General features: G+C 44.5%; 1 pseudogene; it reads left to right on the top strand.

Annotated features, from left to right (window-relative positions):
- The first annotated feature begins 1,325 nt into the window (after positions 1 to 1,325).
- LOC121463503 lies at positions 1,326 to 2,090 on the top strand (annotated as a pseudogene).
- The last annotated feature ends 8,357 nt before the right edge of the window (positions 2,091 to 10,447 follow it).

The raw sequence follows: 10,447 nt of genomic DNA, 5'->3' as shown, positions 1-10,447 counted from the left end.
CGGGAAGCTAAAGAGACACATGAGATTCCATGAGAACAATTAATCTCTTCCGAGGATACAGGCTTCATTGACCTAGTAACCTTCCAGAAGTCTCCACCTCTTAGAGGTTCCACTGAGTGGCACATCACCACACTGAAAACTAAGCTCCCATCACGCACACCCTGAGGGAGCAAATCGCATCTAAATCACAGTAATACTTTATCACCCAAGCCCTCTAGGCTCTGGTAAGACTGGACAACCACAACAGTGACACCCAATCATAATCACACAAGGTCAGACTTCCTTCTTCTTTCGTGGACCTGAGGGTGGATGTTCGGGCATGTCACTCTGCTCTTTCTGGTCATTTCGACCCCCCTGCTTACCAGGGATTACTGTGTTAGACCAGTGATCTTGCTCTCATCTCCATGGTCAGGTGCTGCTCTCAACCCTAACTCATCGTCAAAGCAAGAGCCATGGAAGGGTCTCATGTCCCAAAGCCAAATGTGACACAAACAAGACGTCTGCTCTCCTTTGCCAACACACAGCAGCAAGGATGACCAGGAAATTTCAGTGGCCATGTGCCCAGCTCCATAGCTAGTTCCACAAGAGGAAACTATGACACATCTATTATTATACCCACCACCTTACAGGGGTGCTACACTAGCAAAACTTACCTAAATTGCATGTAAAGATGTAAAGCCAACTCATCAATTCTTCTTGCTGCCCCATGTATGTGTCACACTTCCTCACAATTCTAGCTCCTAAAATGACATCGGACACCATTGTCAACATGCATGTCATAGGTTGCTGATGCCTGCTCATACCCCACAAATAGATAACAAGTCACCTGCTGAACTGTCAACTATGACCCTTTTCTCCTCCTAGGGATGAGGTGCTGGGTCAGGGATTAAAGAATGAACACCTCCAACCTGACACATGGAAGAGATCTGGGTGGCCACATGAAGATGGAAGGGTTGCTACTGCACACCTATAGAATGGTCAAAAGGGAAAACAAGATTAGAAACAAAAAGACATGCAGCCTGAAGAAGAAATGTAGCCACTAAAGTCAACAGGCAGAAAAGGGCAAGTAAGGGCATAGAGAGGATGAATTTGGATCTTTTCGGACAGAATGCGTTAAAACATTTCTATTATTTAAAAAATTGTTGACTGCCTTGGATTAGCAATGCATTTGGGGGGGGGACACAGATCCCACTCTGCTATCCTACATCCAGACACCAAATTTCTCTCCAACAAGGTGCTAAATAGTATCAACCCCTTGGCCATCTTCTTTGAATAGTTCGCATATAGAAATACTCCACTCTTACTTCCTGTTGCCCTTACTAGAGATGCCGCTGGCTAGCGTGTTATAGCGGCCCATGCCGGTGAACCAGCATGGGTTTTTTGGACTCGGAGGTGGTGCAAATTTGCTGGACCAGGGTCCGGGGAGTCCTGGTGATGGGCTGAACCTGGCTGCGCCCAGCTGGGGTGTCCCAGAGGAGCGGAGGATCGAAATGCTTCATGGAACCATCATCCTGGCTTTCAAGTTTTGCCACGGAGTCATTGTTGCAGCTGATTCCCGGGCCACAGCAGGTGCTTACATTGCCTCCCAGACGGTGAAGAAAGTGATAGAGATCAACCCCTACCTTCTGGACACTATGGGTGGGGGTGCAACCAACTGCAGCTTTTGGGAGTCGTTGTTGGCTCGGCAATGTTGAATCTATGAGCTTAGAAATAAGGAATGCATCTCTGTCGCCACAGCCTCCAAGCTTCTTGCTAACATGGTGTATCAGTACAAAAGCATGGTGTTGTCCGTGGGCACCACGATCTGTGGCTGGGATAAGAGAGGCCCCAGCCTGTACTATGTAGACAGTGAGGGGACCCGGATTTCTGGAAATGCCTTCTCGGTGGGTTCTGGCTCTGTGAATGCTTATGGAGTCATGGATCGAGGCTACTCATGACCTGGCCCACCGAGCCATCTACCAAGCCACCTACAGAGATGCCTACTCTGGAGGTTCAGTCAACCTCTACACGGACGGGAGGATGGCTGGATCCATGTCTCCAGTGACAATGTTGCTGACTTACACAACAACTATAGTGTGCCTGTCCTCTGAAGGAAAGCAGATGTGGCTGTCTGTACCTGTCTGGGGGCTCCTATAGGCTACAATAAATAATAGTACTCATTCCACAGTGAAGCCCACAGTTATCTCAGAACCTTTTGTGAAGCTCTGAAACCTTGTGTGTTCACAGTTGATGGGCTCCTAATGCATTAGCTGTTTGTTTTACTCTCTCGGATGCTAAAATTATACTACTTTTCAACTTCAAAAAAAAAAGAAAGAAAAGAAAGAAAGAAAAAGAAATACTCCACTCTTTTGTTACTTCATTTTCTGCACCCTGGTTTGTTTGCTTGTTTGTTTGACTTAATAAAATATCTTGGTGCTATTTCAATGAATCTTATCATTTTATGCCTCTATAATACTTCATTGTATAGGTGCCCTACTTTAGCTCACTAATCCTGTTGATGAGTGTTTGCATCGCTTCCCATCCTCTGCTCTTACTGTGGCACTGTGAGCATTTCAGTCTCTCTATATAAATAACCTTTCATAAAGTTATACAGAGTTATTATCCCACTAGCAATGTGTGAGAGGACCAATGCCATGTTTGTGCACTCCTGATTTCCTTATTACCCAACAATAATGAATCTCAACATGTGAGTCATGACCCCGTTGGGGGTCAACCTACTCTTTCACAGAGATCACATATCAGATATTTACATTACAATACATAGCAGTAGCAAATTTACAGTTAAGAAGCAGCAAGAAAAATAATTTTATGGCTGGGGTCTCCACAACATGAGGAACTGTAGTAAAGGGTCCCAGCGTTAGGAAGGTTGAGAACCACTCATCTACAGCATTAAAAATGGCTACCTGTATCAAGTCAGCTCCTGTAATATTAGGAAGCTAGCATCCGCATATATTTAATATATTTCACAAATACACCCTCTTTTCTATAAGTTTTATTTTGCATTCTTCACTGGGCTGGTGGTCTTTTTCTTATTGATTTATGAGAATACTCTATACACAGAGGTCTCCTGTTGTTCATTAAGTGAACTGAATGTTTTCTAATTTTATGTTTATCTTATGACTTTGTGATGGTACTTTTAAAAAAAGATGTGCTTTATTATGTGTGTGTGTGTTTGCATGTTTATGAGCTGTGCATATCTGTGAGTGCCCACAGAGGCCAGAAGAGGGTGTCAGATCCCCTGCAACCGAAGTGTCAGGTGGGTGTGATGTGGATGCTGAGGACCCACGATGTTTCCAGAACAGGAAACATCGTCTCTCCAGCCCCGGGGTTGCTTTTTGCATTGCAGAAAAGCATTCCCTCCATCTGCTTTCTGGAGCATCACACTGAATCCAGGCGCGAGAGAAACAAGCTGAACTTTATTAGGAGGAATGAGGCACGCTCACCTCAGTCTCAGAGAGTTCTTTTATTTGACATCATCACTGACCACTCTGATGCTGAGACTGCCACAGAACTCATCCCACTAAACAAACTGAAATCATTCTTCATGGCATCAGCAGTCACAGAGTCTGAAGGAAGACAGGCTTCCTGCCGTTGGCTTCCTGGCTGAATAGAGAAGCAAATGCTCTGAGGTCCCCCTGAGAATGCAGCTGACACATCAGTTTTCCCTCTTTGTGAAGCCACCTACTCCAGACAGTCCAATTATAGGAGTCCGAGGACTCGACCTACAGATGACTTAGTAAGTGACTGAGGAAAGAAAATAAAGACGGGGCAAATGAGTAATAGCAGTCACCCTGCAAGTGAAGGGTCTCCCACACTGGACCCAAACTGATCTGCCTCAGATAGGCAAGAAACTTTTCTCCAAAGAAGGGGGAGCAAACCCTTCTCAGAGGATCAGGCATCGGGGATTTCTGGACCAGAGATTACAATACAGATATGGTGGCCAGAGGGGATGATGCTTCTTTTAAGGGTTTAGCAGGAAACTAAGCAATTCTATAAACACTGCCAAGAAAACGGGCTAAGGCTTCTTCAGAAAAGAATGCTTCCTCCGTTTCTCAGCTGGATCTGTGGCAGTTGCTGGAAACCTCCAGCGTTCTCACATCTGGGGCCGTTCTACCTCTGCTTTGTACGATCCCGGCAACCGTGCCCTTACTCTCTACCTAATCTAAGCCTCCAGAGATGTGCTGTTGCCTCGCTCTGCACTTCTCTTCCTCCTGTGAGCCCCTCTCTCTGTAACTTTTGTGCTCCTTCTCATAGCCAGGGCTGAGCAATCTTCCCCACGCCTTGGCTTCTGCCTAGCTTCCTGACCCGTGTTCAGGCAGGCGCCAGTTCCTGCTGGAGCATTTCCCTGAACTTCAGCCTTTTTGGCAAGGGCACCAGCAGCCCGGCTGGCCTTCAGCCACCATCCTGTTCCTCTCGGTGACAGAACAGAGTCCTTTTCCAACCCAGACAGTACCTCAGGCACCCTCATTGCCACTCTTCTCTTCCTGACCAGCAGTTGGTTATTTCCATTTTCCAAGGTTCCGGTTGGTCCTTGTGTAGATTTCCCTCCCTCCCCTACCCGGGAACTCACAGATATCTAATAAGCAAAATAAGGTCCAGATTCGCCACATGCAAACTCCACCCACTTTCGACAAATAAGTACATTTATTTAAAACAAGAAAACCGGAGCTCCAGAGGCTCCAGATTTGATTAGTTCTGCAGTTTGTGGGTGTGATGAAGGAGCCTGGCTTTCCCTGTCTTGCTCTGCCATGCTGTGCTGCCTTCAGAACTGATCCATGACGGGCTGGGATGACGCTAAGAGCTCAGCCCAGGAGTCTGGTCAACCCCATGTTCTTGGCCATAGTGGGAGAATATACAGCACAGGACTGTAAATAGACAAGGCCAGTCAGGGCTTTGGGGTTTGGGGGAAATGGTTTGCCGCACGCTAATGTTGACTTGCATGCTGACTGGCAGCTTGGCATGACAACATCTAGAGACAGAAAGACATTTTCTCAAGCACATCTTTTATTTTATGTGCACTGGTGTTTTGCTTGCACACGTGTCTGCCACAGGAAAGCCTACAGCCAGTAGCCTTTAAATTACCCGCCCACTGGGGCGTGGCCTCTCATACTGTTTATGCCAGGTAAAGCACGCATCCGGCCTCTTTTCCGGCTGCAGGATTCAATTGCTGTTCTCCGTTCCAGCAGAGGATTCTGATCTGTGAGTCTACCCCTAAATAAATAACCGTCTATTAATCTCAGTTCTGAGCTAACGTGGGATTATATTTCTTTTAAGCGTCCCTCTTCGCGTGTCTGTGTAAGGGTGTCAAATCCCCTGGAAATGGAGTTGCAGACAGTTGTGAGCTGCCGTGGGTGTGCTGGGAATCAAACCCAGACCCGCTAGAAGAGCAGCCAGTGCTCTTAACTGCTGAGCCATCCCTCCAGTCCCAGAAAAGATTTTTCTAAAAGCATCACAGACTACCCACCCACTCCTGCCATCTTGGCCTGATTGTGTCCCAGTCATGTTTTAGCCAAAGGTTGTCAACTGGAGAGAATGACAAGTTCCCTGACATATATGGGTATTTCATGTTTGACTATCCCACTCCCCTAACTAGGACAGGAGGGAGACAGCCTTCCTGCTCACTGTAAGGCAACCTCACCTGAAGAATAAAGGACAACAGAAATGTCAAGAGGAGTCGGAGGTACGGAAAGAGAAAGGGGAAAATTATGTAATATAGTACTCATGTATGAAAATTCTCCAAAAATTACAACTTAAAAGCATTCAGAAAAAATAAGGTCTATGAAATATGTACAGATTTTTTTCTTGCCTTCCATTAAATGACAAAGCATTTTTAAAAAAAAAAAAAAAAAGACTTAAATGTTATCCAGGAAGAGAAATACTTTAATTTTTGTGTGCTCAGATACTATTTAAATTGAGCTAAATAAATATAAGTCTGGTGCTCATTAAGCAGTTGACTCAGAATTAATTTTTCTCCATCCAGGCCTAACCTGCACTTCTCTCCAGCGAGGATATAATCTGTGAACTCAAATGTACCTAGGGCTTTTTCTGGAGGAGCTGCCCGTGGGCTGAGCTGAAGTTGCAAAGTTAGCAGGGTACTGTGAAGTGTCGGACCGCTTGCTATCTGTCTACACCCACCTCTGTCTACACTGGCTTGCTCTCAGGAAGGAACCTTAACTTGACTCAAGATGGCTGCTAAAACACCCTTGTCTGTATCCTGTCCAGCATCATGGACCTTTCTCTTCCATTAATGAAAACAAACTTTTTGTTACTTATGCCTATGGTTAACATGAAGAGCTAAGCATAAATATAAAAAAAAAACTCATGCAAGCTTTTATAGGTCATAAAACGTAATTCAGAACCCAGGCCTTGGCTGCTTCTCTGCTTTATTAATGTTTTGTACCATTTGATTTTAGTATGAACATGTTCAAAATACACAAAAGTTGAAAGGCTCACACAATAAATGATATATCCCTGTAGGTTATGTTAAACACCTGCTAACTCTGCCACATAGCACTATAAATCTTCTGCTATTTGTTTTTCTTTTATCCTATGTCTGTGGGTGTTCTACCCACATGTACGTTTATTAGTTTGGGTCTCAAATAAGATGTTGGATCCCCTCAAACTAGAGCTACAGTTCTAAGCTGCCATGTGGGTGCTAGAACTCAAATGCAGGCCTCTGCAAGAGCAGCCAGTGCTCTCAGTGGCTAAGGAGTCTCTCCAGCCCTTTTGCTAGACATCTCAAAGATAGGTATAGTTACACTTGGGCCTCAGTTTCACTGATAAGTACCTCTTTAAGAAAAATTGTGGGGCTGGAGAGATGAGAGGAGAAAGAGAGAGAGGGGGGTGGGAACTAGGTTTTCCCAAACAAGGGTGTGTGTGTGTGTGTGTGTGTGTGTGTGTGTGTGTGTTGGTTATTTTTCTGGCAGATGTAATAAAATTCCTGCCAAAGGCAACTTAAGAAAGGAGGGGTTTCCTTTTCCTCATAGTTTGAGGGTACAGTCCATCGTAGGAGGAAGTTACAGCAGCCAGAGGATGAAGCCACATTGGTCACACTGTGTCTCCAGTCAGGAAGCAAAGAACTGAATGCTGATTCTCTGTTAGCTTTCTCCTTTGACTCAGTCTGGGACCCCAGCTCGTGAGGCAGAGCCATCCTCATTTGGGATGAGTCTTCCTCACTTTGTTAAACCCTTCTGGAAACACCTTCCTGTGCTTCCATAGTGACTCTAGATCCTGCATCCGGTCCTTATCCCCTTAGCTTATTTTATTTTATTTTATTTTATTTTATTTTTGGTTTTTCGAGACAGGGTTTCTCTGTAGCTTTGGAGCCTGTCCTGGCACTAGCTCTTGTAGACCAGGCTGGCCTCGAACTCACAGAGATCCGCCTGCCTCTGCCTCCCGAGTGCTGGGATTAAAGGCGTGCGCCACCACCGCCCGGCTCCCTTAGCTTATTTTAATCTAGAAGAGTTTTCTTTTTTTTTATTGATGATGATCTTTAAAAGATTAAAAAAAGAAAGAAAGAAAGAAAGAAAGAAAAAGAAAAAATGTCCCCAATTCTTGACCTGCTGATTTTTATCCCAAGGCATTCTTTAATTTGTTTTTCTAGTATGGGTGTCTGGTTAAAAGACAGGCCTGATTAGATTCAGGTTGTTTTTGTCAAGGGTCCTGAGTAGAAGCAGAAAGCACACTGGAAGAGTTTAATGGATGGAAGTTAAAAGAAAGGGCTGTTTCCAGATGTGTGCCAGGCAAAGGAAAAAACGTGACTGAAGGTGCTCTGGGGACCATGTCATCAGGCCGAGGACTGAGCTGATCAATAGAAACTGTGAAGACTGCAGTTTTATAAAAGAGCCCCCCCTCCTCTGTACGCAATGAATCCTATATCTAAAAGGAACATGGCTGTCACCTAGTCAACCACCCTTCCTTCCACCCTCAGCATTTCTGCTGGAGCCCCAACCCCTCAGTTGAAACATATCCTATCAAAAGGCAACCTGCAAAGATTGCTGCATGATCATAGTCTATAGGGGAAGTTTCCAGCAGCCAGGGCTAGACAGAAACAGACACCAAATAAGGGTCCAGAAATTACTGTCTTACAAATGCTGGAGGGAAGCTTCGTTCTCCAAGGTCTTAGCTCAGGAGGTCACACACAAGAAACTCTCGACAAATATTTGCAGTGCATAGTGGAACACACCTTTAATCCTAGCATTCGGGAGGCAGAGGCAGGAGGATCTCTGAGTTCGAGACCAGTCTGGTCTACAGACTGAGTTCCAGAATATCCAGGGCTACACAGAGAAACCCTGTCTTAAAAAACAAAAACAAAATTTGCTGTGTTTAGTTTCATTGTGGAAGAACCCAAGCTGAACCTGACAAGTTCACACTCTGTTGTGGAAACTCTCCCAGTTAAAGACAACATTCCCATCGCCCAAGCATCTTCACACAATTTCTTTATTTCTGAAGCCTGGGCTTGCATTTTTTCTAATTGTGAAAATACATCCAGGGTCATATATTGCACCCTTGTCATTCGCCTTGCAATGTTTCAGCTTGCTTGTAAGTTTCCAAATAACAGTCCGAACCGCCTGTAAGTAGATTCGTTTGTAAACAGACATCTGCATGAAATCCACCTGTAAGTAGATTCGTTTGTAAACAGACATCTGCATGAAATCCACCTGTAAGTAGATTCGTTTGTAAACAGACATCTGCATGAAATCCACCTGTAAGTAGATTCGTTTGTAAACAGACATCTGCATGAAATCCACTTGTAAGTAGATTCGTTTGTAAACAGACATCTGCATGATCTACATTTCCGTGAAAAAGTGTCATTAGGTTGGTGTGAACGATGCTCAATGTTTCTCAAAGAAGGTGAAGTTCCTTCTCTGTGGACTGTAAAGACAGACAAGCCACTGAAACTCTCTAAACTCAACCTGAGAGAGGCAGATGGATATGTTATTATAGGAAACCTAGAGGCCCCCTTCAGCTCAAAGAGCTTAATTGAGCTGTGTAAATTTATCAGTCCCACCTGTCTTGTGATGAAGTTAAATTGGTTTGGATCTAAACCTCACTATCTGTACATAGTGACTTCGATATTGCTCGGCAGTATAGACATCTGTTGGCCTCCATTTTCTTAGCAATGCAACAAGAAAGCTGAATTGATTAATCTCTATGGTCTCCATGCACCATCATATTCCATAAATCTTTTGGAACTCTATAATGGCTCAGATATATACTTCCTATGATACTGACTGAAAGTATCATAAATATATATATGATATATAAATATCATATATGTTCATATATATCCTAAATCTTCTGGATAGATGGTAGTTTGTTTTCTAAAGAACATGTTTAGCTTTATTATATACCTTTAGATTCCCAACAGAAGTATTACAGTGGGGAAAAATCCACATGGAAGCAAATCCTAACTCTGCCATTGATAAATTTCATACTTGGTCAATTTACCACTCTCAGCAGAATGATGTCAAAACCTGCATATCAAAGCCTGCTCACCAGTGTGTAGTGGGATTTGGAGGTGAGACCTCTGGAAGGGGATAAGTTCGTGAGACAGAGCCATCCTGAATGTGTTGGTGCCGGATAAATGCAATCCCAGAGAACTGAAGACAGTTGTCCATGACCAGAGACTGGGGGCACCAGATCGGTGTCTGGAAATTCCTTGATCTGGGGACTTCTAGCCTCCAGAAGTATGAGGAATGAATTGCTGTTATGCATAAGTGTCCTGCGCTATGACATGCTGTTATAGCTGCTAGGAGAGACTGAAACATCTGGTTTTTCCATTAAAAATGAAACAGCTGTCTGTCCATATCTCGTGTTGATGTGAATAGCCCTCACAACAATTTCTGGTATCTTATTTGGAACCATGTGAGAAGTAAATGTTTCCTGGAGGTTCCTTACTTTAGTTTTGATGAAAAGAATTGATTGACATCTGACATCCCCGGGTAAGACTGCCCATCAAGCCAATTAAGGTTTGTAATTGTTAATATTATCAATTTAAATGGATCTAGAATCACTAAGATACGAATATTGGGGCATGCCCATGAGAGACCATCTGGACTGGGGTAGCCACTGGGCATGCCCATGAGAGATTAGCTGGATTGGGGTAACCACTGGGCATGCCCGTGAGAGACCATCTGGCCTGGGGTAGCCACTGGGCATGCCCATGAGAGACCATCTGGATTGGGGTAGCCACTGAGCATGCCTCTGAAGCATTTCTTCAGTTGGGTTAATTGAAGTGAGAAGATCGTCCTTGAATGTGGGTGGCGTGGGGCCATGGTTGGGATACCAGACTGGATAAACCAGGGAAGGATTGACCAGAGTATTCAAGCTCTCCATGGACACAATGTGACCATCAGCCTCAGGTTCCTTCCTCTCCACAATGTGACCATCAGCCTCAGGTTCCTTCCTCTCCACAATGTGACCATCAGCCTCAGGTTCCTTCCTC

The sequence above is a fragment of the Microtus oregoni genome, unplaced genomic scaffold, assembly GCF_018167655.1.
Source record: "Microtus oregoni isolate MIOR12 unplaced genomic scaffold, Mior012 000001F_ref0000356, whole genome shotgun sequence".
Lineage (NCBI taxonomy): Eukaryota > Metazoa > Chordata > Mammalia > Rodentia > Cricetidae > Microtus > Microtus oregoni.
This window is presented reverse-complemented; position numbering and strand designations above follow the sequence as displayed.